At 40.4% G+C, this 27,830-nt stretch overlaps 1 protein-coding gene across 5 annotated transcripts in view; it reads right to left on the bottom strand.

Annotated features, from left to right (window-relative positions):
- Positions 1-27,830, bottom strand: part of THSD7A (thrombospondin type 1 domain containing 7A) — a 268,112-nt gene that overhangs the window by 176,297 nt on the left and 63,985 nt on the right. The window lies entirely within an intron of this gene.

Raw genomic sequence — 27,830 nt, 5'->3', positions numbered from 1 at the left:
AATAATGCATGATTATGCAAAACAACAATATGCTTGAAACTTAGAAAAAAGAAGAAGCTAGATTTGCATACAGCCACCAAATTGAAAGAAAATAATGTTATTTTACTCTTTGGCACTCAGGCCTCTAACTCTGGTTCAGCATTATCATTACAGCGTGAAGAGGGACTATGAATAATTCAGGAGCTCCCTTCTTTACCCACACACCCAGTGCCACAAATAAGCAATTAAATTCAAAATCTGCTCTAATGAAATGTTTAGGTTGCAAATATCATAAGAAAGTCGGGGAAAGCAAGAGGGAGAAAAGTCGGGACACCACATTAATTGGAAAGACTGCGCAGAGGAACAGAGTTTTAGAATATATAACAACGATGCTACACCATGCACAGTTCTATTGCTACAAATACGCATTTATAATTGTAGCCCACAAACAGAAATATTATGCAGGCCCTAATAAAGTGGTGGCAGCAAGAGAAGCTTTCTCAGAGAGCAGAGCAGCAAAAACAGGCTTAGTGTTTCCATTTCTAATGCAAAGGATATATAAAACACCTAAGCTACCCAAGCTTGTGCGACTCAAACACTACTGAACATTGCTCATCGTCTCATTCATGGACTTCAGGATTAGATCATTAAAGGAGGAAGATGTGGGTGCACATGGGAGAAAGGCAAAGATAAGATTTTCAAAGCCCAAAGGTGGATCCAACGGGCAAGAGGCCAACTTTGCAAACTACACATTGCTAAGGCTATGACTTCGTAAACTACAAGAGCTCTGCTGCTGTTATCCTGCTCCTCTGATTCCCAGGTGCTCAGCCTTGAGCCTGGTCACATGAAAACGGCTAGGATCATTGAGGAGAACAGCAGAAGGCCTGTAAGCCCAGAATGATAACTAGTTTCAGGCTCAATCATACTGCTAAAACAGCTGTTTTGTGCGTCAAACAAGAGGTAGGGCCCAGCTGATGCACTCAATAGAGAGACCTTTGATAAAAGTAGACTCCTCCATAAATGGAAGGGGAGGGGAGGGGATTGTGGCAATTCGCCCTTCCTTCTGCAGTCCTCAATGTCACATTCCACCCTGTTCTGGAGGGTCCTCTAACTCTTTGGAACAGATTTTCAGGCATGCTTGGGAGCAGGTGGGAGGTGGCAAAAAACTGACAAGAGTTCCATGTGAAGAAGAATTGAAGAGGGAAGTGCCAGTGATTGAAGCATGTACATATGATTCACAGGTCATATCTTCTGAACAGAAAACCACTCTCTCTCTCCTTTTACAATTCAAAGAGAATTCTGCAGATGTTGAATTGTCCTGGGTCACTTTGCGGTACTGGTTGACGTGCAAAATCAATCAATCAATCAGAATTCCAGTTTCAATGTTTTAACAAGTATTCGGGAACTCTTAGAAATCCCCAGCTCCATGGCGAGCCCAGCACCCTCCAGGCTCACATAATCTGCCTGCTCTTCTATTTGACCTACATACAGTACTGATTATTACAGCTTTCATTTTGCAGGAGTAATTCTGGCCTACTGTGCTAATAATTTTGCTGATGGGACCTAATTAACAACCAGACACTCTACCCTACCCCTTCCACTTGACAGTGTTAACAAACCCATAATGAAATTTCAATCAAACTACAATGTGTGCAACAGAACATAATCGTTCAGGGGTTTTTTGCTTTAGCTTTCACAATGTAGAATTATAACCTGACGCTGAAACACAGTAAAGTTTTTGTGTGTTTGGAATGAGATGCAAATTAATTTGCGTCAAAGAGATGCCTATTAAAATCTGCACAAAATAAAAGTGACCTTCATGCTTCTAATCTAATCCCATGATTTCTACTCAGAAATAAGTCCCACAGAGCACAGTGGAACTTACTCTTAGATAAGAGGGTATAGCATTGTAGCCTTAACCTGATTTTTATGGGACTAATTAAATCAAGTTTGGATCGGAGAGGCAGGGCACCAATGAAAAGAAGCATGTTTCTGCATACTAGTAAATAGTCATATATTCATGTATATTTCATTTGAAATGTATATCAACATTTCAGTGTTGTTTTGAAGTTAATGGTAGCACAGAGCAGAGATGAAGAACCTTTGGCACTCCAAAGGTTGGACTGCAACTCCAATCAGCCCAAGTCAGCATGGCCAATTATCTGGGAATTATTTCCAGGTCAAAGTGTTTAAGGTTGAAGCCTTCTCCTTATGCGCTTAAAGTTAGATGTATGGACACACATGATGCAGATGCACTTTTAAACATGCAGACAATGGGAGGTGTGGACCTGCTTCCACCATCAGCATGTTGACTGCCCATGCATTCATCACCTGAAGACAGCTAGAGTTCATCATCAGTCTTACCTACTACAGATACATAGAGCTTCATTACTTAAGGCCAATCCAGTCCCCAGCTATACGCTTCCTTTCCACTTCCATCTACACTAGTTTGCAAGTGGAAGACTCTTGGTTCCAACCCTGTCTACTATCACCAGCCCCCTCCCAACCAAGGCCCCCTCCCAGCTCCCAAGTTAAAGCATCCTTGTGCCCACCAGTGCCTACTGCTGAGCCCACCAATATCCCCTCAAAAATACACAACACAGGAGAGGCTGTTTGCTCATCCTATTCAGTTCCTGTTTTTACCAGCTTGGCCTCTCCTATACTGAACATGCCCTCTTTAACACGCCCACATTTCATTGCATTCCAAGACTAGATGACCATCTCCCCTTCCATTCTGAATGAGAAGTGCAAAGAACTTCTCTCAGTGAGTGCTCAAGTAAAGCAGTGGCCAATGTAGATGCTTGGGATCCCTAAAGTAAGGTTTTGAGTATTTTTTTGCTTATTTTGACAAGAGTCAACAAAACAGAGAAGGTAAATCATTGATTTCAACGTAGGATGGTCAGAAAGGTGTCACTGAGAGCTCAAGTTATCTCTGAGGCCCAGTAAGAAGTAACAGAAGATTCTCTTTCAGACATACATGATGAAAAATGTTTTTTGTATGATTGAATGCATTCTCTACCAAAACCACAATACCAGAGAACTTTTAATCAGAAAATCATTCTACTGTACTTTAAGCACCCTAGCCCATTATTTATAGATCACTAATGCATATTGAATGCCAAAAAGTCCCATTTGTCTGCGATGAAACTGAAAACACAATGAAAGTGTTTTAAAACTTAGACTTTATTATCTAGCACTTATCTAGCCATGCATGATAAAAACACATTAAAACCAACTTGGTAAATCACTAACCACTTAGATGAATTAAGTACCTCCCCAAAAAATCTGTATATGACTATTCTTCCTGCATATAACCATTTAAAGCAGTGGTTCCCAAACCTGGCCCTCCAGCTGTTTTGGGACTACAATTCCCATCATCCCTGACCACTAGTCCTGTTAGCTAGGGTTGATGGGATTTGTAGTCCCAAAACAGCTAGTGGGCCAAGTTTGGCCATCACTGATTTAAAGAAGGTGTAGAAAAGCATTGGGCCTCCAGATGTTGCTGAACTGTAACTCCCATCATTCCTTGTAACTGGCCGTGCTTGCTAGGGCTGATGGGAGTTGAAGTTCAGCAACACTGAGGGCCAAAAATCAGCCACTCCTGTAGACTCCTAGTCTTCAATTGAGGGTTCACATGAATGCTCCTTCATATTAAAAATCATTCCACATAGAAGATTAGATATTAGGGAGAAGGTTTCTAATCTAGCATCTTTTGTTCTAATTTCTAGTTTTCCATGTGAAAGGGTTTTGTTTGTTTATACGGAGTATTTGCTACAGTCTTGAGAGTGGTCAAGAGAGTCCTGTTGAATTAGACCTCAGCCTCATCTAGTCTAGCATTCAATTTCCATAGTGGCCAGCCAGATTTCTATAGAAAGCACACAAGTATAACAAGAACACTAAAGTATTCACCCACTAGTGATCCCCACCAACTGGTGTTCAGAGACATATTGCCTCTGCTTGGTACCAGAAGATGTTGCTGGGGAACTTCTGGTCAGGTGTATCTCATCATCTGTTCTCTGTGAGATACACATCTTGGTCTTTGATGATAGGCCAGTGTAGGATATTGTGAAACCGGTACATCTTATATAGCTAATGTATACAGTTTTTCCTAGAGAATGCTATATTTAATTTTGCATAGGAATGGCAAAAACATTCTATAAAGCACACAATCCTGTGTTTGTGTAGGATTTTGTGGTGTTAAGTTTATTTGCGGTCCATGTTTAGCATGGAACCCAACACGTTTATATTTATTTAATCTGAAAACTGGAAAAAGAAATGAGCAGAGGAAATTAATTCAAGAAAAATAAAACTTCTATTAGGAGTTCTTAGTGCTTTATGAACATTTTCTCCATTCTTATATACCAAACTGCCAATAAAACACCGTTTCAATCGCAGCTTCATTGTCCCACTTTTATTTTTGAAAATGCACTAGGTTTGTTTTTTTTAAAAAAATAATCCACAAAGTCATGCTCTTCGACCTTTCTTTATTACTGGTGTCCACTGAACCTTTTCAAGATGAATGGTAGATATCTTTACCTTGGACAGTTCATTTAGCAATCACAATATTTCCTATAAGTTAGATAAATTGAGTGGTCACTTAACACTGAGAGAGGCCAACATCAATTGTCGCAAAGGTCATCCAGCCCAGTTACCATGTACTGTATTAAATTGTCATCAAATCTGAACAGCAATTTCATCAATAATCCATCCAACTAGAATGACTGCAAATTTCAAAAGCTAACTATACTACAGATGCACAGAAGCAGTAATGGGATTCATGCAACTCTGAGGCATGTCATAGGATACTGTTGGTTGGGGGGAACAAACTTCTGATGTTCTTGGCATTTTCCAACTGTATGTCTCAGAATAAGGCAGTGCCTAGATCATAGACAGGCAATGTGGTGCCCTCCAGATGTTGTCGAACTACAACTCCCATCATACCTGACCACTGGATGTACTGGCAGAGGCTAATGGGAGCGAGAGTCCAAAAATAACTGGAGGGCAGCACATTAGCTACTCTGGTCTAGATCAGCCACCTGTACCCTTAAGATAATCTATGGAGACCCTTCTCAGAAGGTTGGTCTTTTTAGCAGTGCTCCCCACAAGCTATAGAATGCTTCCCCTAGGAAAGTCCACCTGGCATCCATATAATTGTCTTTTGGCACCAGCTTAAGATTTTGTTTTTTGTTCTCACAGGCCTTTTAAGATCTGGTTTTAAGTCTCCATTAGCCAGTTGGTGGATTATTTGATTAGTGTTTTAGTTCTGTATTAGTTCAGGCACATTTTATGGTGTGTTTTTTTATGCTGGTTATCTCTTGCACTTATGGTGGCTTTTATTGCAATACAGTTTGGGGGTTATTTTTTTATTCTTATTTCTCCTCCCTACAATGCCTAGATAATGTATTTTATGAGGTGCCTCATAAATCTATCTATCTATGGCCTAGGTGATCATACAATATGCACCAGCATATTATGCAAGGTCAAAGGCAGGGGCAGCCAATACAGTGCTCTCCAGATGTTGCTGGACTCCCAGCTCCCATCAGCCCCAGCCAGCATGGCTTATGGTTAGGTACGCTGGGAGTTGTACTCCAACAGCATTACCTCTAGTGTTCGAGCTAGATGTTTTGCCTTCAGTCATATTTTTCTTAGTTGTTAAGACCTCTTCTTTAGATTTAATACCACTATCCTTCTGCTATTTGGCTAGAAGGTTACAAGTCCCAACCCTGACGTTCAGTAGAAAATGTCTCCCAAACTGACAGCTGTATGGGCTTGGATCCAAACAACTGTGAACAGAAGGAGAAAGTATATTAGTGCTGATCTATGAACAGCAAGCACTAGCCTAAGACTTCTTACAGTGCAGCATTACAATACCCTGGGGGTTGGCTTAACAGCAGAGGAAGTTGCAGGGGGCCAGGAAAAGGTTGTGAAAGTAACTTGTACAAGTGCTTGCACGAAAAGAAAAACTCAGGATCTAGGATTACTTTTCCCACACCATGCTCCTCCACTGTTGGAAACAGACCTTCCATCAGCAGCAGATGTACCGGTACTTTCATTAGTGGGACAGCATCTTTAGATTTAAGCTATATAATAACAGTGCTGTTTCTAGTTGATTTTAGTGATACAGTGGTGCCTCGCAAGACGAAATTAATTCGTTCTGCGAGTTTTTTCGTCTTGCAAATTTTTCGTCTTGTGAAGCACGGTTTCCCATAGGAATGCATGTATTAACGGTTTTAAGAAAAAGGAAACAAACTTGCAAGAAGTTTTCATCTTGCGAAGCAAGCCCATAAGGAAATTCGTCTTGCGAAGAAACTCAAAAAACGAAAAACTCTTTCGTCTTGTGAGGCATTCGTTTTGCGAGGTACCACTGTATGTGTTTCTTGCTTGGAGTGTACATGTACTGTTTTTAGCCACTCTGACTCTTTGGTAATCAAGTGGGCAATAAATCTAGAACAGTGGTTTCCAATTGGTGGTCTGTGGACCTCAAGAGGATCTGCATAACCCATTCAGGGGGTCCACAGCATCATTCACATAACAAAAACTACCGCAGAGAGATCAACATTTTCAAAAGTAAGGGGTCCATGGTTTGGCTTCTGAAAAACAGGGAGTTCGCAGTATTAGCTAATTAGGAACCACTGATCTAGAAAATAAATGAATAGGTAAATTACACCTCTCATCGGGAGTCAACCTCAGTGAGAAATAGTGAAAGAACTCTGAAGAATGGGGCTCTATTGTTTCTTAGGTTTACTAGGATGGCTGAGCTGGAGATGGCTCTCTTCCTGTCCTGAACACAAAGGACATGGATTCTGGTTTCATGACTGAGAGTACCTGCAAATGTTCTTGTTTATGCATGGTTTATTGATTGAGAACACTTGCTGCAATATGTATGCGGTCACAAAGTCAAAGCCTTTCAGTCCGCATTTGCACGTTAGCCATGTTAGATTTATTTGTACATACATTTCAGAACCACTGGCAGTCCTTTGATGGTTTAACAACTATCAGGTGACATGCTTTTGGCTTCCTGTGCACGTGCATCAGATGATACTAACCCCTAAGCCCCTTCCTTTCAGTTCCATCTGTGTTAGACTATCTGGAGCAGCCTTCGACCAATAAAATAAAAAGGGTATTGTCAATATTATTCCTGTTACAGATGGAACAAACATATTCAGAGATTATGTAGTCCATTTGTTGGTTTATGGCCCAGAGTGTTTTATAGTCTTATACACATAAATGTCAACCATGAGCTATGTTTGCGTCTGAAGCTTTCTGCTTTAAATGAAACATATGCAAAACTTTACAAAGCCAGACAAGTCCCCGTTGGCTGCATGTGGAAAGGGCAGGAGGGCATCATTTTCCTCAAGACTGATATTCTGCTGCAATAGCATCACAATCTATTTGCCTTGGCAAGTAACATTTTTTTACATTTCGGCATTGCACCTCTGCTAGGAAACTGACAAACTAACGTGCAAATACATCAGTGAGAATGCAAAGGCCTTTTTTCACAACATCACCACAGATTTCAGGTTGAAAAGTGTTGCCAAACTGAAATAACAGGAGGCTGTCAAAAAATGAATTTAAACCTTAGTAGGGGAATGGTTAGCACAACCTTGGGTGGAAATATAGCTACCATGTCATGAAACCATTTTTTGTTTCCTTTAGCATAGTGGCTTGGTTTTCAAGCATAAAAATTGACTGTTTTGTCAAACCACAAGCCTGAAACAACCACAGATGTTAATCTTTGTAGTCAGATGTCAGCTGCTGTTTTTTCTTCTGCATTTGTGGAATCTTGTCACATCAGCACTGACCCAGCTACTTTTAGATACACCCATTTTTGCTTGTTCGTGCTTATGTTTAAATATCATTAGCCCAATCCAGGTGCTGCTCTTCATTCACAGAATATTCCTGCTCAAGCAAAGATGTGCCTGTCTACTTCAGTGTCATAGGTACACTTGCACTCATGAGTCCTAGCACGAAACTCTGGGAAACCTGCTTTTAAGGAGGAGCTCCATATGCATGTTAGAACAAAACCAAACCTTGGATTAGAGCAGTGTTTCCCAACCTTTTTTGGGCAAAGGCACACTTGTTTGATGAAAAAAATCTCAAGGCACACCACCATTACAGCCCCGTGACGTCAGCGTGCAGCGTCACGCCGGGAGGGACGCACGAAAGTGTAAGTTTCAATTTTTTTCCCTCCCCCTTGCCGGGGAACCTCCAAGCTTTGGGGGTGGGGGGGGAGGAGGCAGCAAAGCGAGGCAGGAAGGAGAGCGCGGCTTGGCTGGGTGAGCTTTGGCAGGGGCAGGGAATGAGAGCCGCGAGGCGGGCGCTGCGGACGGAGGCGCTGCCCGCCGAGCTCGCAGGCAGCCAGGCAGGCAGACGGCGAGAGCCCCGCGCTGGGCGGCCTCTCCTCGCCGCCCCGCCTCTCGCCGCCCGACTCGCCCGCCTCCCTCCAGGCAACATCTCGCGGCACACCAGGCAACATCTCGCGGCACACTAGTGTGCCACGGAACAGTGGTTGGGAAACACTGGATTAGAGCATCTTTCTGTTACAGAAGTGGCTAAAAAAAACCCCCCACAGTTGTTCACCGCATTCCGTTCTCTGGAGAGAGGGAGAAACACTTCAGATAAAGTTTTCCATGAGCTGATTATTTGTTGGTATGGACATTTAGATATAGGGTACCTCCAAACATCATGTGTTCCAGTCTTCTAATGCATAGCTCACTCTCTAAAGTTTAGAGGATTAGGGATAAACCATATTCACCTGCACCATTTTCCCCCATTTGCCCTTCCTGATATCCTAACCAGGAAAGTGTGATTTAAGCAATCCAAACTAGTATTGCAAACCAGGAGGAAACTATGATTTGGAGGGATCACTGCAACAGTTTGGTAGGTACAAACATCATGGTAAACTTAAATCAAACCAAGAAGTGTTCTATTAAGCAGAGTATGTTAGAGAAGGAAAGATGCAAAACCATGGTGGGGGTGGGAGAATCAATTTCAAGCACAATTCTAGCTCCTGCTCCAACCCAAAAGCCTATCTCCTCATTTCAGAGGAAGGACACAATTCATATATGCATCCTTTTTTCTCATTAAAGAATCAGGCTGAAGAGGTCAATATGCAAATGTGAATGTGCATGAACCTCCATTCTGAAATGAGAATATGCATGTAGCGTTTTAATTTCACCTTTGTGGTTGGTGTACTTAGTACCAGAAAATACATTTGTCCTCTCATTTATCAGTGACTGTAGACTGGTTTTACATAAAACTAGGAGAGTGAGTGCACATGGGGTGGGGGGTGGGGCGCAAGTTGGTTCTCCGTGGAGCTTTCTTTTCCAAAAGGCTGTTTTAAAGGAACAGAAGGATGAAGCCCAAGGGGTAAGTTTCAGTTTCTTCCTCCAGGCCGTTTGACATATTGTTAAGAGAAACTGAAACAGACCTCCCAAATGAAATGTGACCCATGGGAATGAACCTGCGCAGGAGCAATCACGCTCAATAATTGCACATATTGTGTTTCTGTGATTGAAATGCCCAAAAGAAAGAAAAAGGTGGTTGTTCTTTTAGTGCCCTGGAACGGGTGAGGAGGGAAACTGTTCTTACTTTGGCAACTAAACACATCTGTCACTTCTTAATATATCAGAGCTGGAATGTTGCCCACAGTTTACTAGTAGAACATTTTATTTCATGTTTGAATGTGGGAAGAACTGATATCTAAGAGGGTGTGTGTGTGTGTGTGTGTGTGTGTGTGTGTGTGTGTGTGTGTGTTAAGAGCAGTTCATTTTCATAGAAAATAAATGTTATAAATTTTACCACCTTTCTTAAAAATGAGCCAAAAGATGAAGGCAAGCATATCAAGCTTGATTTTCCAGTTAGACCAGATTATTTTAGGTTTGACAGTGTTATGAAAGCTATCACCTTCTTTTTCCTTAACCACTGACTTGCAAACGTTTTAATTTGATTCTTTAAAAAACCCCAAAAACACTCATCCACACTCTTTCCTTCATATTTTAAATTTAACATTTTGCACCTCTCAATTAGTGCCTCCTTTTTCAAAGCTGAAGTTTCAGCCCTTGGTTTCAATTTGCACACTTACTCTTTTTAGTACACACTGTCACACCCTTTCCATTCTAAACACTTTTGTTTATGCTACATAGTCTTGTATTACACACTGCTGTTTGTACCCCATTACTGCTCACCACTTCTTGGGTCGCTGCCCCCCAGGCCCCGCTTTACTCTGAGATGCTCTGGCACTCCCCAAACTTCCCTGTACCCCATTTCCACTTTAGTAAATATGTACAGCTATGAGCTGGGACTTCTATGCAACACCCCCTTTGTTCCTGCTGCCACGACAGATCACTTTGACCTGAACACTTCACTCCTCATGTAGCCAAGAGTGAAACACGCTTTGTAATACAATTTGTGTATTACAAATAAAGGGTTTCAAGATTGACTTGTGTACATAAGCATCATGGTTTCTAACGTTCCTGTCTCAAATTTGTTACTTCGTTTCAACAATAACAATGGCCATAATACTGTTGTTCCTATAGAAATCCAACCAACCCTGTTTCACATCCGCCCTTTCACTAGACAAACCAATCAACTACAACTATCCATTCTGATTTCCCAACATTTAACTGGCTCTCAACGGTCTCCTCACTCACATTCAAACTGCCTCCCAAATTCTTATCCAATAATCACCCACCACCAGTATCCCAAACTTGCCCTCTCAGCCTCCCTTTGCCACATCGCCTTGAATCTTCTATTACACTCCTAATTTTATGCCATATTACCTAAATCATGTTCATGCAATATTATATACAAACACCAGAGCATCACAGCTCCACGCCTGGTCTCCTTACTGAGGTGCATCACTGTTTTCCACATAGAACTGTAGTTGGAAGGGACTGTGAGGGTCTTTTAAGTCCACCCTCCTGCAATGCAGAAATCATTTGCTCAACATGGGGCTCGAACCCATGAACCTGAGATAAAGTGACTCGTGCTCTACTGACTGTGAAAACACACCTCTTCTACCAGGCTTTTCGTTGAAGGTTTCAGTCACTGAAACAATGTATGAATAAGTTGATATTGCTGCTTACTGTGAATTGTTTAGTATGTTTCATTGTGTTTAGAAAACTGTTGTATTTTATGGATATTTATGTATGTATGCTATGTTGTTTGTTACATTAGGAAGTTGTAAACTGTCCTGTGGAGTTTTGGTGAAGGGCAGTATATGAATTTCTTAAAGGAATGCATGGTTCTGGTTTTCCTCTATACTCACCAAGAAACTTTCAAAGAGCAGCTGTTGGAACAGCCACAGCAGCAATCTCCAAGACCTGAGAAGTAGACATCTTCCCAAGATTTCATAAGTCACTACTGCCTTTAAAAATAATCTGACCGTTAATTTTCATTTATTGCCTGCTGCCCTGGATGCTTGTTGTTAAGCAGGAAGACAGGATATAAATATTTCAAATAAATACCTAAAATACTGCCTGCCCCTATACAGACCTATCAAATCACTTAGATCATCTGGGACAACATCCTACAGAATTATCATAGGCTGGCAACCTGAAAACGGGCCTTTTCTGCCATTGCCCCTGTTATGTGGAATGTTCTTCCCCATGCCACACATTTTAGACTACTTAGAAATTTTGAAACATTAAGCAGTTCATGAATGTTTTTAAATAATAATAAAAAAAACAAATCCAATAAAGTGAAACAAATGGATGGGAAAGAGGGAGATCTTCTCAGGTCTGTAGCACTACAACAGACAGTTACTTGGATGGCACAATGGGTTATATATCTAACTAAATCGACTCCGCTATGCCAATTCAAATAAACCTAACTCTGCATTATTTTAGACATGCCCTGTGTAACTATTGCGGGTGGTTGCTATTCTAGTTTCATTGTCTGTTTCCAGATAAGCGAGCCTGACCATAGTCTGAGATCTAGTAGGTTCAGTAAGTTATATAAGATGCCTCCCCTTCTGCTAGTGTTTATTCCCTGACTGTTCTTCTGCACTATATCGCTAAGCATCCATATGCATAGCAGCTTTGATGGGCAGCAAAGGATGAGGATGGAACAATAAACACCATTTTGTCAGTAGGAGTGGATCCATCTGTTCTGCTGCAGTTTGGTACCTAAAGATGAAAAGAGACCAGAAACAAAACCAAACAAAAACCCGAAGCATTTCTTTTTCTTTTTTCTGACAGTCTGTCCATCTGCTAAGTAACTGATAATCTGCCAGGTTGCTACATATAATGAGTGTACCCACGAGAGAAATGGACAGCAGAGATCTTTCTGTTATTAAAACTCTACAAAACAAATTATTTACCGACATTATAGCTTGAATCGACCAGTTCCAAAACACACTTTATCACGTCACTGTCATACAATGGGACATATCATCACTTCTCCAGCCTGCAAAATGTATAATTTCATTTAGACTGTGGAAGAAAATGAAGAAACAGCTGCAAGGTTTTAAAACCAGAATGTTCTCATTAAACTAACCACTGGCCCTTATATCATAAATGACTTATACATGCATTGGCTCTGCTTTGACTCATTTGTCTGGAAGGAAATTTCTAAGCAATTAGCTAAGTGGTGTTGTATTAGCTATCTGTGTAGCTTTCCAGGTTTCAAAATGCAAGCAGTATATATAATATTGAAAGGTCAAGCATTTGTCTATAAATTGATATGGCTCTCCATCTCCGTAGTCAGTGAAAATAGCTGTGAAGTTCCTTTCATGCACAAAATGCCAATCAAGAGTACAAAATTGATACTTCAATATTATCAGCTAAAAGCCGACAATTGGCAAGAAAGAAGCATAAGCAAAATGGGTAGAAATGAATCATTTCCTTAGTCTTTTAAATTAGAATGAGTAGTGCTTTTGCTGCTGAGAGCAATAGCATATCAGCACTCAACGCACAGCTGAATCCTATGCATAGTATTCAACAGGACTTACTTCTGGGTAGTCGTGCATTGACTCCAACTGAATTCAGCAGGACTTACTGACAGCCAGATTTGACATTTTAATGTCTAAGATCCAGTGTGGTTTGGTGATTAGTGTGTGGGACTAGGACCTGGGAGACCAGGTTACAAATCCCTACTTGGCCATGAAGCTTGAGCCATTCACCAACTCTCAACTTAAACTACCATACAAGGTTGTTACAAGGCTAGCAGGGAGAAGAGACAGCCATGTATGACACCTTGGGCTCCTTGGAAGAAAAGTGGGATACAAATGTAATAACAAATAAATAACTACCACTACAACAGGTCACTAAGCATGGAATACTTGATATTCAGAAATAGGTATTTAAGGTGGAATTCAATGTCATGCTAATACAATTGTTTTGTCATGGCAAATATTTATTCTTGCAAGGCAGAACAATCTCCCCTCTTCCTGCGCCCCCATGCTCTGTTCTCCTGACACACACACACCCCAAGCTGATTTGGGGGGCATGCAGGGGGAGGAAAGGAAGGAAAGCCCTGTTGCATTGGTTGGACTCATTGCACTAACTTCAACTAGCTGAATCCAGACCTTAATATCATCTTCATTTCAATATGTTTTAGGGAAAGGTATAGCACAATCCAACCCATTTCACAGCCATTCTGCCAAGTTTTCTGTCTTCTATAGAATAATAAAAAAGGTATTTATTGCCATAAAGGGGGGGGGGGGAGATACCTACTTGAATCTCATTAGAAAGAAAACCTACTTCTTAAAATCCGGAGGCAAATAAGGATTAATTTCTTGAGTTGAATGAAATTACTCCGCTCTAATTCGATACACTATTAACAGAAATATTGGACAAAGTTTCAGATGCTCTAACTAAGCATATGCTGTATGCTTCAATATCCTTTCATTCTTACCCCTTTGGGTCATATTAACTTTAGTAGTATATACTGTTCTGAATAAGTAATAGATCAAACTTCTGTAAAATGTGTCCCACATTCAACTGAGCGAGAATTACTACATATCTAGAAGCAATGTAGAAAATCATATCTACTCAAAGTTAACTTGTGGCCGCAAAGATGTCTGCATATTTTGCAGGTGATGCGATGGATAACCAAGCAGTTCACTTACAGAAACCCAGATGTGATTAGGATAAAGAATGTATCTGCACTCATTTGAACCCTAGAGCCAGAGAATGATACCAAGTAGGCCTCTTAAAGTGTCCATCAATGGCCAGCAACAGAGAACAGCACGACCTCATTTCATTAACCTCTTCATATTCTCCTCAGCGTCTGTGGGTTAAAGAGATTAGAAGTAATTCTTCAACTTAGCTGATCTATTAGCTATGAAATGACATTATACAGAAGAAGCTCATGCCAAGATTAAGGGTTGCGTTTTTTAAGACAATAGGTACCAAAGTAATCCTTATTAGAGAACCTAAGAAAAAGCAAAGTTAAGCTGAAACTCATCGTTAAGTCAAAAGACTTCCGCATTTCCCAGGTCTCTGCAATCCTACTTGGTACCTAGCAGATTATTAAAAAGTGGGCTTTAAGTTTCCAACACAGAAATCCAGCATGAGCATCACAGACTTTGTTTCCCTAATATAATATGCAATTTATATTTTAAAAAATCCTTAACCTTCATCTGTGTTTTGGAAATGTGTTTTTCTGTCAGACTGTTCTCTATGCACTGCCTTGGAAAAGGCCCTCTCCCTACTCCTAAGCAAACATGTTTTAAAGGATGTGGGTGAGACACAGGACAGCCTCTGAAGGTGACCCCAATAGGTAAGCAGGCTCGGATGGTTTGTGTATGGACTCTGTAAGCCCTTCCCCAGCCCACATGAATATAGGCAGGACTATCTTATCAGCTAGAGAAAAAGGAATATAGAAAGACTGTACTGTATAAGCTTTCGCATGTTCAAGCTGCAGAGCTTCCTTGAACTTGATGGGAGAAGCTTGAGGGGATTGCACAGCGTCCAAGGCTCAGGAACTTCTCTGGGCTACACGTAGTGTCTAGAACTTGTGACAAAAAGCTGAGAAACAGTTACAAGTTTGCGTGCCATTTGCATAGCTGTTCAACAAACAAAACACTCTCCTTCATCTCAGCCCTAATGATGTGCGAGTTAAAAAAAGTAATCGCCAACCACTTTTTTTTAAAAAAGGAGTTATTTATAGCTCTGTTCCTCAACATGTTGCTGCAAATGCAAATCCATGTGTGCCAGAAGTTGGATCACAATGCAGTTAATAAGCAGAAAATCTGGGTGAACTCCACAAAGAACCCTCAGTAGCCATTTCCATGGATCCATCAAAAAGGAAAGCCTACAAAATTAGACATGAGCTCAAATTCAGTTCTTTTTTAAAAAACAAAAAAACGTTTGGACCAATAATACCCATGAAATTGGAGTGATACAACACAGGCCAGAATTTAATTGCATACATTGTTATTTCATGAGTTGCAAGTGAGTGGCCACCCTATCAACATTCAAATTATACTTTAAAATGATAAGGAGGCTGGATTTCTTTATAATGAAGTCTTTTTGTTAATGAGCTGCACACCAAGTCACTTGCCTTAAGAGTCTTGTGTTCCAAACCTAATTTTTTGCTGCTAAAGGCAACAATTTCACCGTGACACCATCAGAAGAAGAAGTGCCACAAGAAACAAGTCAGTGTATTCAAAAAGAATGGAAAGGGAGAACTGTAAAGAGCCAATTTCCTAACTGCAGAAGGGTCTAGTCCACCAAACTATTCTAATTTGGTGGGCTCTTTGTACTGTCAAAGCTCTCCCGCCCCAGGAGAGAACAGAAGAAAAAGGCACGGATAGAAAGAATCTCCCTGGAGAGGAAAGAAAGGGTTGTGTTGGCAGTGTTTTCAAATGAGCCAAGGAATAAGAGCAAGCTGTCATATAAGGAGGGGGAGACCAATGCAATGGGCCAGAAAACCCCTCTGGAAAGCAAACCAGAAATACCGACAACAGGTTCTATTGATTCAGCGACTGTTTGGGAGGCAGGGGCATAAAAGCAGATATTTAAATGTGGATCCAAGAATCCTAATTGGGAAAATTCTCCTCACCTTTTTCCACCTGCAAATTTTCATAACTGGAAACTGAAATTTACTTAATTTAAACAAAATAAAGAAAAGTGAGTCAAGAATGATCACAGAGGCATCAGAACTGAAAGGTGATGCCTAAGTTCCTTTATGCTTCCTCACTGTTAAAATCATGTACAGTCATACCTTGTGTTACGTTTGCTTCACGTTGCGGCTTTTCAGGTTACAAATGTGGCAAACCCGGAAGTGTTTACCTCCGGGTTCGCTGCGCACACACGCACAGAAGCAATCTGCGTGCTTCACGTATGTGCAGTAGCATCACTCTACTTATGGACTTTTCAGGGTGCGAATGGCACCCCAAAACGGATCGTGTTTGTAAGTAGAGGTACCACTTACAGTTACTCTGCATTGTTTGAATTATTTTGCTTTGTTTGTATTTTCTGATGTTTGGCACTGTGACTCTGGACACTGTGCTTAATGGACTCCAACAAAGCCACTGGAGAATTAGTTAGCACATCAGCAAATGAAAAATATAGCTGAAAGTTGTGAAGAAGTATTAGACCATCATGGGAGAAAATAAGCGTGTGCATGTATGTGAGAGAAACTAGGGGATGCAAATGAATGCAAACCTTACCTTAGCACTGTGAATGGTACTAAAATCTTTATCAGAAAAATGGCAGGCTATCCACTTTATGGAAATACTGGAATACTGAATCTAAATACTATAGGAAGAGCTTGTATGCAGAACAGAAGGCAAGACAGAAAGTAAATTATGCAGCTTTATTAAACTGTATATCATGAAAATGGAAGTATCATGGTTTGAATATTTCTTTTTTCATTAGTGTGCATTTTATTACTGACATCCAACCAATTATGTTCAAACTAATTCCCAGAATACTGTGGGAGACCTTGCTACTTCCAGAAGTTCTTTCAGATTAACGAACTGCATTATTATTTCATTAAAAGCAGCAGTTGCTTTTCATGGCATACAAAATGAAAAGGGAAAAAAAAGGTCTTAACAGAGCGCACCCTCCAAAAAAGCTTCCTTAATGAACTCATTTTCTTATCTTCAGACAGCCTTGTCTATCTTGTTCTTAAAAATTCATAGTACAAGGCCTGTCCAATCGCTATATTCAAAGCACATCAGCAAGTGTAATAAAATGAATCATAATTTAAAGTAGTGTCGGATACACAAGGTGACCCATTTAACAGAGAAATTCTCATTAATTTCTGGGAGTCTTCCTGAGTTCCACACACTTGTGTAAAATGGTGTGCCGTACTCTTTTTGGGCAAAGTACTTTGAATAAATAAACTTATCTATGTAGGTCAAACTACTTCAGAAGGTCTACTGAGATTTGAAAAATCTTAGCTGGTAACTTATTCCTTTTTTAAATGCTCATATCCCAATCAAAAGATTTTCCCCCACCACAATTCACAGTGATGCTCATTATTGCGCGCTCTCTCTCTCTCATTGTGTATGTGTAAATTGTGAATGTTACTTTCAGCAAGAGGTTTCTACAGAATAATTTTATCTTAGTATAAGATGCTAATAAATATGAAAATATGCTGAAGCATTTGAGGATGGAGAAATTGTACACTACCATTGAGGGCAAGGGCAGGCTATCAATCTGAATAAATAAGTTTAATACAGCTGATTAGCTGATTAAATGAGCACTGTAACAACTAGTTACCAACAATGTCAACAGCTCTTCCATGGAATAATAAGTGGAAAGACTGTCACTCACAGCAATGAATATGGAGACCGCAATAGAGGCTAGGAGAAGGAAGGATTTACTAATTGCTCAGAATTTCGTTTTAAATATTTTGGCCCTAAGGTGGCCTAACTCGCCCTTTTCAACTTCATACTTTGAAAGCTTCTAATACAAACACACAACTGTATTTATAAAAGGATAGAGCAGCGGATCAAAATGTGAAGTTCATATGCTTTCCTCCTGGCTCAAAACAACTTAGTAATCAATTATTCTGTCTGGAGTGGTTGCTAATGAATCTCCATGAATAACCATACGCAGGATCCAGCTGACCATAATTTCTTCTCTTCAACCTTTGGGATATTATGAAAGGCTACAGGATTTTTTATAAGTGGCAGTCTGTCTACAAGATTATTTTGCAAAGTAGCAAATGTGGCATGTTGAAAACTGCCATTGCTTTCCAAAACACAATTATATTTATCATATCGCAGACTCATATGAATGTTCTTAAAATGTTTAAAACATGGGTTGATTAAGCAAGCTGAGAAAAAGATGTAATTCAGGAGCTTAATGATGGCATCTCATGCACTTACATTCCCCCTGACACCATCTAGGAAAGAATTACATTGAGCATGCGATTCTTAGGCCCAGTTCAGAGGCAATGTTAAGCCACACTTTAGAATAAACTATGATTTAACATGAACTAGTGCTGTGCTCTTCCTCTACACATTGTGCCACACATTGGAGGAAGCAAGACAGAGTGCAAACTCAGGCCCATGGTTTATTTCTCTCAAAATGAAGCCATGAACAAGAACTACATTTTGTTACTGGCTTGCCACTCATGGTTTTGTTTGGAGCCTCTGTCTGGACATTACAAAAGGCTAAAAATTGAAACAACAGCAAAAGAATTTGATAAGAGCCCTGTGGTCCCCCTGACTATACAGTGGTACCTCGGATTAAGTACTTAATTCATTCCGGAGGTCCGTTCTTAACCTGAAACTGTTCTCAACCTGAAGCACCACTTTAGCTAATGGGGCCTCCTGCTGCCGCCACGCCGCTGAAGCACAATTTCTGTTCTCATCCTGAAGAAAAGTTCTTAACCTGAGGTACTAATTCTGGGTTAGCGGAGTCTGTAACCTGAAGCGTATGTAACCTGAAGCGTATGTAACCCGAGGTACCACTGTATCCAGCTTTGTCTCTGTTGAATATTGACTTGCTCAGAACCTGTTTCTTACTAGCTCCTCCATACATGACTATACCAAACACAAGTGTTTTCGCCCTGATCTCAGTTGTAGGGAGGACAGTCGAAGCCGGCAGACGTCTCCCTTGATTTTCCATGATGAATCATCAAGACGCCAAGCAACTTTCCTGTGGGGACTCTCTGAGGAGGGCTGGGTTAAGTGCCATGGTTCATGTGCCACAGCATGGTTCAGCAACCTGATACCAGTACTAGGTCTCCTGCAACAGGTGGCTATGAATTGTCCACAATTCCCTGAAACAACACTAAGGACTCAGCTGCACAGCTGCAAATAAAACGTCTTAAATGTGTTGTAAAGTGCAATATACAAAGGTGACGCTAGATGGTGAAAGTGAGCTGTGCAAAATTCAAAGTATTTTTCAAAACATTTTTTTTTAAAAAAAGAAAACATTTTCACAGCGGTTTTTTTAATATGTTTTTTTAATATGTGTGTAGTTGGATGCTCCAGGACATTTCAAACAGTCATCTCATGCTGGTTAGAGGCATGTCCATCCAGCATCAATCAAAAGTGCTACTGCTCAATGGATTTGCACTGCTACAGGGTAAGACTGCCAGAGTGGCATTGTTTATGGGGCACCAGTGGGAACTATGCAGAGAAACCCCGCTAAGCCTGGAGCTGTCCTTGTCTTATTCATGAGTTTCTTTCCTGCTGCTCAAACTGAAACAAACAAGAGCATTCATTCATGCAATGCATATGGATAATTAATTCAAATTAAGTTAATGTAATTAAACTCATTGTGAAAAGCCCTGTTGTTGTTGTTTTCAGTGGAGTAGAAACTTCCCCTGATCCTGATCCACACCTGTACTCTTCTCTTGTGTGAGCTATTCCACCCTTGGTCAGTGCCAGAAATGGAACCTGGTCCATATAATTACATTCTGTTTTTGAAACCTGCTTATATTCATTTCAGTTTCTTTTCTTTAAAAACTCTGGAACAGTTCCCAAGCCATTTTGCAACACTTTTTTTTTTTAAAAAAAAGGGAAAGAAAAAATCCTGTTTAAGTTCACAGACTGAAGACAAAGCTTTGCTTTGCATGACAGAACAAATATTAAAAGAAATTATTGTTGAACTATTAGAGCACCGATCTTTTCTAATGCATCAATAAGTCATGTTACACATATGTCCATGTATGAAAAAGTGTTTGGGGTTTTTTAACTGAACACGACGGGGTGAGCTCCCATTGCTCGGTCCCAGCTCCTGCCAACCTAGCAGTTTGAAAGCACGTCAAAGTGCAAGTAGATAACTAGGTACCGCTCCAGCGGGAAGGTAAACGGCGTTTCCGTGCGTTGCTCTGGTTTCGCCAGAAGCGGCTTAGTCATTCTGGCCACATGCCCCAGAAGCTGTACGCCAGCTCCCTCGGCCGATAAAGCAAGATGAGTGCTGCAACCCCAGAGTCGTCCGCGACTGGACCTAATGGTCAGGGATCCCTTTACCTTTACAATAGATTAAAGTGAATAAGAAAGAAGGGGAAAGGAAAAATAGAAGTAGAGAAAGCTGGCTTCCACATGATGCCTTTCAAACCACCTTACCCAAAGAAACCAAGTATATCTGTTTGCTTTTATTCTTTTCTTGCAATGCATTCACACACACAAAGGTTCATGCTGAGGCTTAATTTCTAACATGATACGTTTCAAGTTCACACCTGCTTGCTCCCTATTTCACAGCCCTCTCCACCCAATCCCACATCAGTGAGAGATGGTCCCGTTATGCTATCCACAGCTGTGATGTGCTGAACAGAAGTAACAAGGGTTTGATGCACAACTCTCTCAAAGTGAATTCGATGGACAAGACAGAAACAGGAGTCACTTACTGACAATACATAAGTAAGCATATCTTGGGGGTAGGGGTAGGGTTATATAGCAGCAATAAAGTGAGATCCGAGCGATCTGGGAAAAGGTCCGCTAAAGAAATGGTGATAAAGAACTCAAAGAAATACAAGGGCTGCTTCCAAGCCCATTTTGCGGATGGGATTCAACAGCATACTGGCAAATTTGGGGAGTGCAATTAAAATGGATTTGGCACTCTTTTGACTTTTTTGCAGTATGGAAAATGGCAGGGAAATGCTCTGCGAAGTTTGCTTTACACAACGCCAGGCAACACCCCCTGCCTCCAAATAACATATAACTTTCCTGCAAAGTTTGTGTATGCCTATCAGGATGAATGCTCAATAAACAGGTCATCTGGGAGCAACCATGGAAGTAAGAGCCTTGACGAAGAAAGAAGAGAAAGTTAAAGGGCTTCCATTTTTAAATCCCGACACAGACACAAAGCTTCTTAAGAAGTGGGTTGTTGTTTTTAGTAAACCCTGCTTTATCTTTATAAAATAAGGTCAGGGAAACCAGCATATAAAATAATGAAACGACTAGAACAATAAAATGCAAACATTGCAACAAGATAGAAGCTAAATCCACAAAATATACAGCGGCATGAGAAAAGCCAAAAAGTAAGAACTCTTTTAAAAACTTGGGCCAACACAGGGTTGTTGCTAATATTAAATGGGGAGACACTGAATGTTCCCTGAGACCTCTGGAAGAAAATGTAATGAATAAATTGTACCAACAGAAGGTCAGAAAGAAGCATAATATCTCAGTAATGGTTATCCCTGGGTCAGTTGAAGTCCTGATGTACCATTTCTTGGTGACATGCATTATCTGATCCCAAAACTAGCGTAACACTGAAGAAACTTTCCCTGAGAGCTAAGCCTCCTTTCTTTACCTTGGGTAGAGGTATCTGGTGTCCTCCAAATGTTTTTAGACTCCAACTTCCATCAACCCCAGCCCAGCATGGCCAATGATGAGGGACTGTAATCTGACATTTGTAGGGCTACTTATGCTCCAGCCTTGGTGCAAACAGTTACTGTGTGGTGGTGGTAGCGGCGGAGGGTTTTTTTTTAACTATTGAGGATAGTGTGTCTTGCTTTTTAAATTCCTTAATCTGGGGGGGGGCCTGTTAAATCGATCAGAGTGGTACCTGGACATCAGAGGCGATTAGATAACCCTTCCCAGTCACATGGAGTGGGGAGTTATATTACTTGTTACAATCTTTGGCTGGTATACCAACAGTCAGGTGCAGACTTCAGGTGTTGTTGTTGTTGTTGTTGTTGTTGTTGTTGTTGTTGTTGTTGTTGTTGTTGTTACCCTGCCTTTTCTCTGTACCAAGAACTCAAGGCAGCTTACAGATAAAATAAGAACAGCTAAAAACATGGAGGGGGCAATAATTTAGCAACATTTAAACACTAATAGGCTTTAAACTATATAGATGCATGAAATATCTATTAAAAACATACAGATGATTACAATAAAAAAAGCACGGCACCAGACCTTTCATTCAAAAGCAGCCAGTTCCCAAAGGCCTGTTGGAATAAGAAAGTCTTCACCAGCTGGTGGAAGGACAATAAGGAGGGAGCCAGTCTAGCTTCTCTAGGGAAGGAGTTCCGAAGTCTGGGAGCAGCCATGGAGAAGGGCATTGTTGTATCCTATGATTGCCGGTTAATTAGGTATAGTCCAGAAATGCATTGTGGAATAAGGGATATGGTCTGTTCTCTGGGAGGACACAGATTCTCCTGAGCAATGAACGTTGTAGAGCAAAAAAACAACCTTAGGTGCCTAAGAAGCTCTTTGGATTCCCAGCTAACTCTATCTTGGTTGGCAGCGTAGTTCCAGGTCTGATATTGTGGCTCTGCTTTTTGAACTTCATTAACAGCCTTGGGAGCTGCAAAATGAAAAAGCTTTCAAGAGCTTCACAATAAATTGCTGCAAATATAGGGCACAAACATATGCTCCTAATAATTATTTACCTCCTCCAATTATCTACCATATGCAAATTCCAGTCATCATATTTCCTCTAAGCTCTGCATTTAATTATCACAGCACTGTTTTCGAAATGCATGTCCTCAAGCAGAAGTGCTGAAGCAAACAGGTATATATGTAATAAATAAAAATAATACTTTAATGGGTTTCATATGCAGTAACTGAAAAACAGGCCTGCTGGGACATAGTGAATCAGTTAATGCATGTTTAATTACTCATACTGTAAATTTTCTCTACTACTATGTATACAGGGCCCATCCTACAGTGTATGGGATTACGTCACACTTGTTTCTTGCTTCGCATTCATGATTGAAGTTTAGAGGCGCTCATTCATCCTAGTACAAAGGTACTGCAAAAAGGATCTCAGGTAAGTCTGACATTTCTGTTACAAGCATTGGGGAGGGAAGCATAGAAATTGCCTGTGGTACAGAGGAAGATCAAATGTTGATTTGTCAAGTGCATAACGTTGGAAGTTCATTCATTTCGGTTACGGTTCAGCTGCTTTAATCAGTTCAGCAAAGTCAGCTCAGTTGTTCCTTTGCACTTCCTAGCTTGAAGCCTGGATTGTGGTGTCATTGCACTGATGGGTGTCAGGCTATATACATTCGCTGAAAAAATTATTACTTTTTTGGCCAGTGGATGGTGTCAGCAGCCGCTAACTGCTGTATCAATTTGGCATTGTAGCTGGCAAGGCTGCACTCACTGGCTCGCCTCTTACCGTAGCTCAGGGAAAACAAATGATGCATTCTTTGTTCCTGGACCAAATAGCCTGAGTGCGTAAGCAAATCTCCTTTATTTCTGATGTGGCAATCTATGCCAGAAGAGGAAAAGCTGGCTTGGTGAGAGAGGAAGCCACATAAAGTGGCTTTTTGTTGCTTCTCACTGGCTCTGTGTTTACAGCATATTGCGGTGAAGTCCAACCAGCCACTTAATACTACTACTACTACTACTATTATTTAACAATAATAAATGAGAGTCAGTATCACCCAGTGGTTAGAGTGTTGGACTCTAGGATACGGGAGGAAAGCAGTTTAAATCCCTACTCAGCTAATAAGCTCACTAGGTAGACTTTGGGCCAGTCACATACTCTCAGGATTGTTGCATGGATAAAATGGGGAAGGGGGAGAACTGTGTATGCCAAGTTGAGCTCCTTGGGGAAAACAAGTGTGGAATAAATGTAATAATAAATATACATAAACAAATTTATAGACCGCTTCGGAGTATAAAGTCATTGAAGTGGCGTTACAGGATAGAAACTCAGAAACACAAAAAACAAGAAGACTTTGGCAATTCCAACCGGTCATTGTACCAAATGTGTTTTGACTATACTGTATGTGATTTTGGCTTTAAGTGTGATCCCCAGAATGTAACCCCTGTATAAATTGCTGCCTTACTGGTACAGCAGAATACAGCTCCATGGATTCACACCACCACACAAGCCACTATGTATAGAGCCACAGAGAAGAAGTCTAGAATTTTCCAGCAGAAATGACCTTAAAGTGAGAGAGACAGACAATTTCCTGCTGCTAACATGACACAATGAATGCACCTTCAAAAAGGGGTTATACGCAACCAAATATGGAATTGAGGGTTTATTTCCAGGATCTAAAAATCATCAATCAAGGTCCATCCCATATTGACAGACACAAATTTAAATTAAACTTATTCACATTAACATGTTACGGAAATACAATTCAGTCTTTTGTTACACAACCGGGATAATGTTCAGACTTACTCTAAAAAAAAACTCTGAAACCTCCTAGCATTGTTAACATGGAAAGGCAACAGTTGAAGAATAACAATAGGACTAGGCATGCAAACTAGCCTGCACATCTGTGTTTATTATTATTTATAATATATATATAACCTCTTCCTTCAAAGAACAGCTCAGATGTAGCCCTATAGAAGGAATCAGGAATAATTCTTCCTCTTATGCTCTAGCAATGACCTACAAGCCATAATGCTATGGCTACAATAGCACATCAGTAGAAAAGGCGCATGCTAATGATCATTACATATGCCATGCTCATCATCATCAAATATACTCCAAAAAAGCTTGTGACCTTACAATTTAAAGCTTTAATATGGAAAATGCACCCTGAGGGACTTTACATCCTACTGTATTTCATCATGATCTGAAGGACGCTCAAGAACTGGCATATTCTTGCATGGTGCAGAAACACACAGATCTGAATATCTTCATAGCCTATATATGGTCATGTCTGACCTTATTCATCCCCTGCCAGTGTTGCTTTTATTCAGATGGTGAAAACTTAACCCACGTTCCAAATCTGTTGAGTTACGGAACAGCTTTTGACACTTTTTTTACTTTTTAATTCTTGAAACTAACACTTCAAAACTGTGGTTGAGAGATGCTGTAGACCAGATATGAGGAAGCCTGCAGTCCTTCCAGATGGTGTCTGACTGCAATTCCCATCATCCCCTAACCATTGTTCATGATGGCTGATGGAAGTGGGGAGTCAAGCAACAGCTAGAGGGCCATAGCTTCCCCTTTCCTGGTATAGACATTACATTCACTACAGGGAATAAATTCTGTGCGATGAATTTGCCGCCTGTCAACCCCCCCAGCTGCAGCATCTAAGAGAACTTTATGTATGTACCAGGTCCTTCATATGCATAATTGCAGAGCACTACAAGACAGCCCCATCTCAAACAGTAGATAATATACCTGCATATGAATGGGAAATTCAGACACAGGGGTGTCAATCTCTGTAGAAAATGTAAAGCAAAAGCAGCTTTAATAATTTAACATCCACCATGCCCAAAAGTGATGGAATCAAGAGAACTGTCACATAGGCACTTCTGCCAAGAGCACTAGGTGCTAATCCAACTAAGCTATATTAAAAGTAGACCTAATGAAATAAATATATCTAAGTTACTCATTACCAAGTCCATTGATTTCAATAGGTCTACTGTCACTCTCCCTGAACAGTGGTAGAATTGACCTGTTTGTGTTCCAGCAACAGCTACCCTTCAATCAAACAAATTTGAGAGGCATAGAATTCTCATCCCTCACCAGACCACTTTCTCCATCCATTGAGTGACCAAGAATTTCTACCCGGCCAGCCAATCAGAAGTGAACATTTTCAATCCTCTAATACAGTACAGTATAAAAAGAACCCAACTTCCAAGTTACGTGTTTTCTGCAACTAAGCAACTGCCCACCTGCCAGGCACCAAAAGATACTTAGTAGGTCAAACTAAACCCTTCAAATAACCTTGCATATACCAGAAACTCTGATACATTATACATAAAACAAGTCCTGTCTCAGTAAACACATTTTAAACACAGCCATAAACTCCATGAATCTCTCTAAACGCCTTTTAAAGCTGTCCGAGTTAGTGATCATCACTTCATATTGTGAAAGTAAATTCCAAAGTTTAACTACGCACTAAAGAATTGTTCATTTTATCTGTCTGTATACGTCCAATATTCAGTTTCATTAAGTGACCCCAAGTTCTAGTAATATCACAAAGGGAGAGGAACTTCTACCTATTTCTCCACAACCTGTATAGTTTTATACACATCTCTATCATGCCTGCCCTTACTGACCTTTGGCTAAACTAAAAAGTACCAAATGTTGTAACCTTTACAGATAGGGGAGTTGCTTATGGCTGCCCTTTCTTGAATCATCTCCAAACCTAAAACATCTATTTTTTAGGTGCAGATGCCAGAACTGTGTACAGTATTCCAAGTGCACCATAAATAATGTGAAACAACATTATATTAGCATTTTATTTTCAATACCTTCCCTAACGATACCCAACACAGAATTTGCCTTTTCACAGCTGCCACACACTGGGGCAATGTTTTCACTGAGCTATCTATCATGACCCAAATGTCTCTTTCCAGGTCATTGACCACCAGTTCAGCCCCCATTAGTGCATATGTGAACTTAGGATTTTTCTCCCAAGGTGCGTCTCTTACACTGAACTGCCTTAGCCTTTTTTATTGCCCATTTACCCAGTTTGGAGAGATCCTTCAGAACTCCTTGCAATCATGTTTTGGTCTTAAGCACCTTGAAAAACTTGATGTCATAAGCAAACATGGTCACCTCACTGCTCATTCCTATTTCCAGGTAGTTAATTATCAAATTAAAAAGTACTGGTTCTAATACAGATATTTGTGTGACCCCACTTCTTACAACATACCATTGTGAGGACTGTCCAATTATTCCTACTCTCTGCAGCTGCTTCTCTACCCAGTTATTGATCCATAAGAGAACCTGTCCACTTTTCCCAGGACTGCTAAGCCAAGTACACAATGACTACTGCATCATCCTGATCCACATGATTTATAAGCAGTATCAAAGAACGCCAAAAGTTTTGTTAGCCAATGTCCACATAAGCTATCCCAGCTATAAGCTGAACATTTCAGCTGAGGCTGTGCTAAGGTAGAATCCATGTGCAAATGGATTCTTAGCTATGGAAGGCAAAGCCCCCTGCATAATTTTCAAAAATCGTTTGCTGGGTTGCACTCCCTCAGCTGTTCAAGTGAACCATCACTGTTAAACCTATCCATGCTTAATGGGGTATGTGGTGCATAATTTAGCTATGGCTATCTCCACAAATTTAAAAGGAGGGGGAAAGATTGGTAGTGAAGCTGCTTTCCTTCTCATTTGTTAAAAATAATAATAATACCATCTTTGTTATACAGAAACACATATTTGTCATAGTTAAAATACAGCATTTGGAACGTGCATTCCGCTTGTAAGGTACATTATCTTGGTAATATTTCAGGAATGAATTAGCAAATTAAAAGGATAAAATCCAATTCATTATTGATTCAATCAATGAAGCAAGAAGCAGAGAGAAACATCACTTCCAGAAATAGCTGTTCTGGCTCCTTTTCTTACAGAGCAGATGAGTGTGAATGAAGACTTCACCATTCTAGTATTATTATTATTACCAGCATCATTACACCATCAAGTAGACATGTCCCTGCCCTAGAAATTTTAAACTAAATATTAGGGAGGCAACAGAAGAAAGGGAGGAAGTGTGGGAGCCAGCATGGGAGGAAATAACATCTGAATTCTTACTCAGCATCTCTTTAAAAGTAATTTAGGTTTGTC

This window comes from Podarcis bocagei (genome assembly GCF_964188305.1).
Source record: "Podarcis bocagei genome assembly, chromosome: 12".
Lineage (NCBI taxonomy): Eukaryota > Metazoa > Chordata > Lepidosauria > Squamata > Lacertidae > Podarcis > Podarcis bocagei.
The sequence above is the reverse complement of the archived record's forward strand: the minus strand, read 5'-3'. Positions and strand labels throughout refer to the sequence as shown.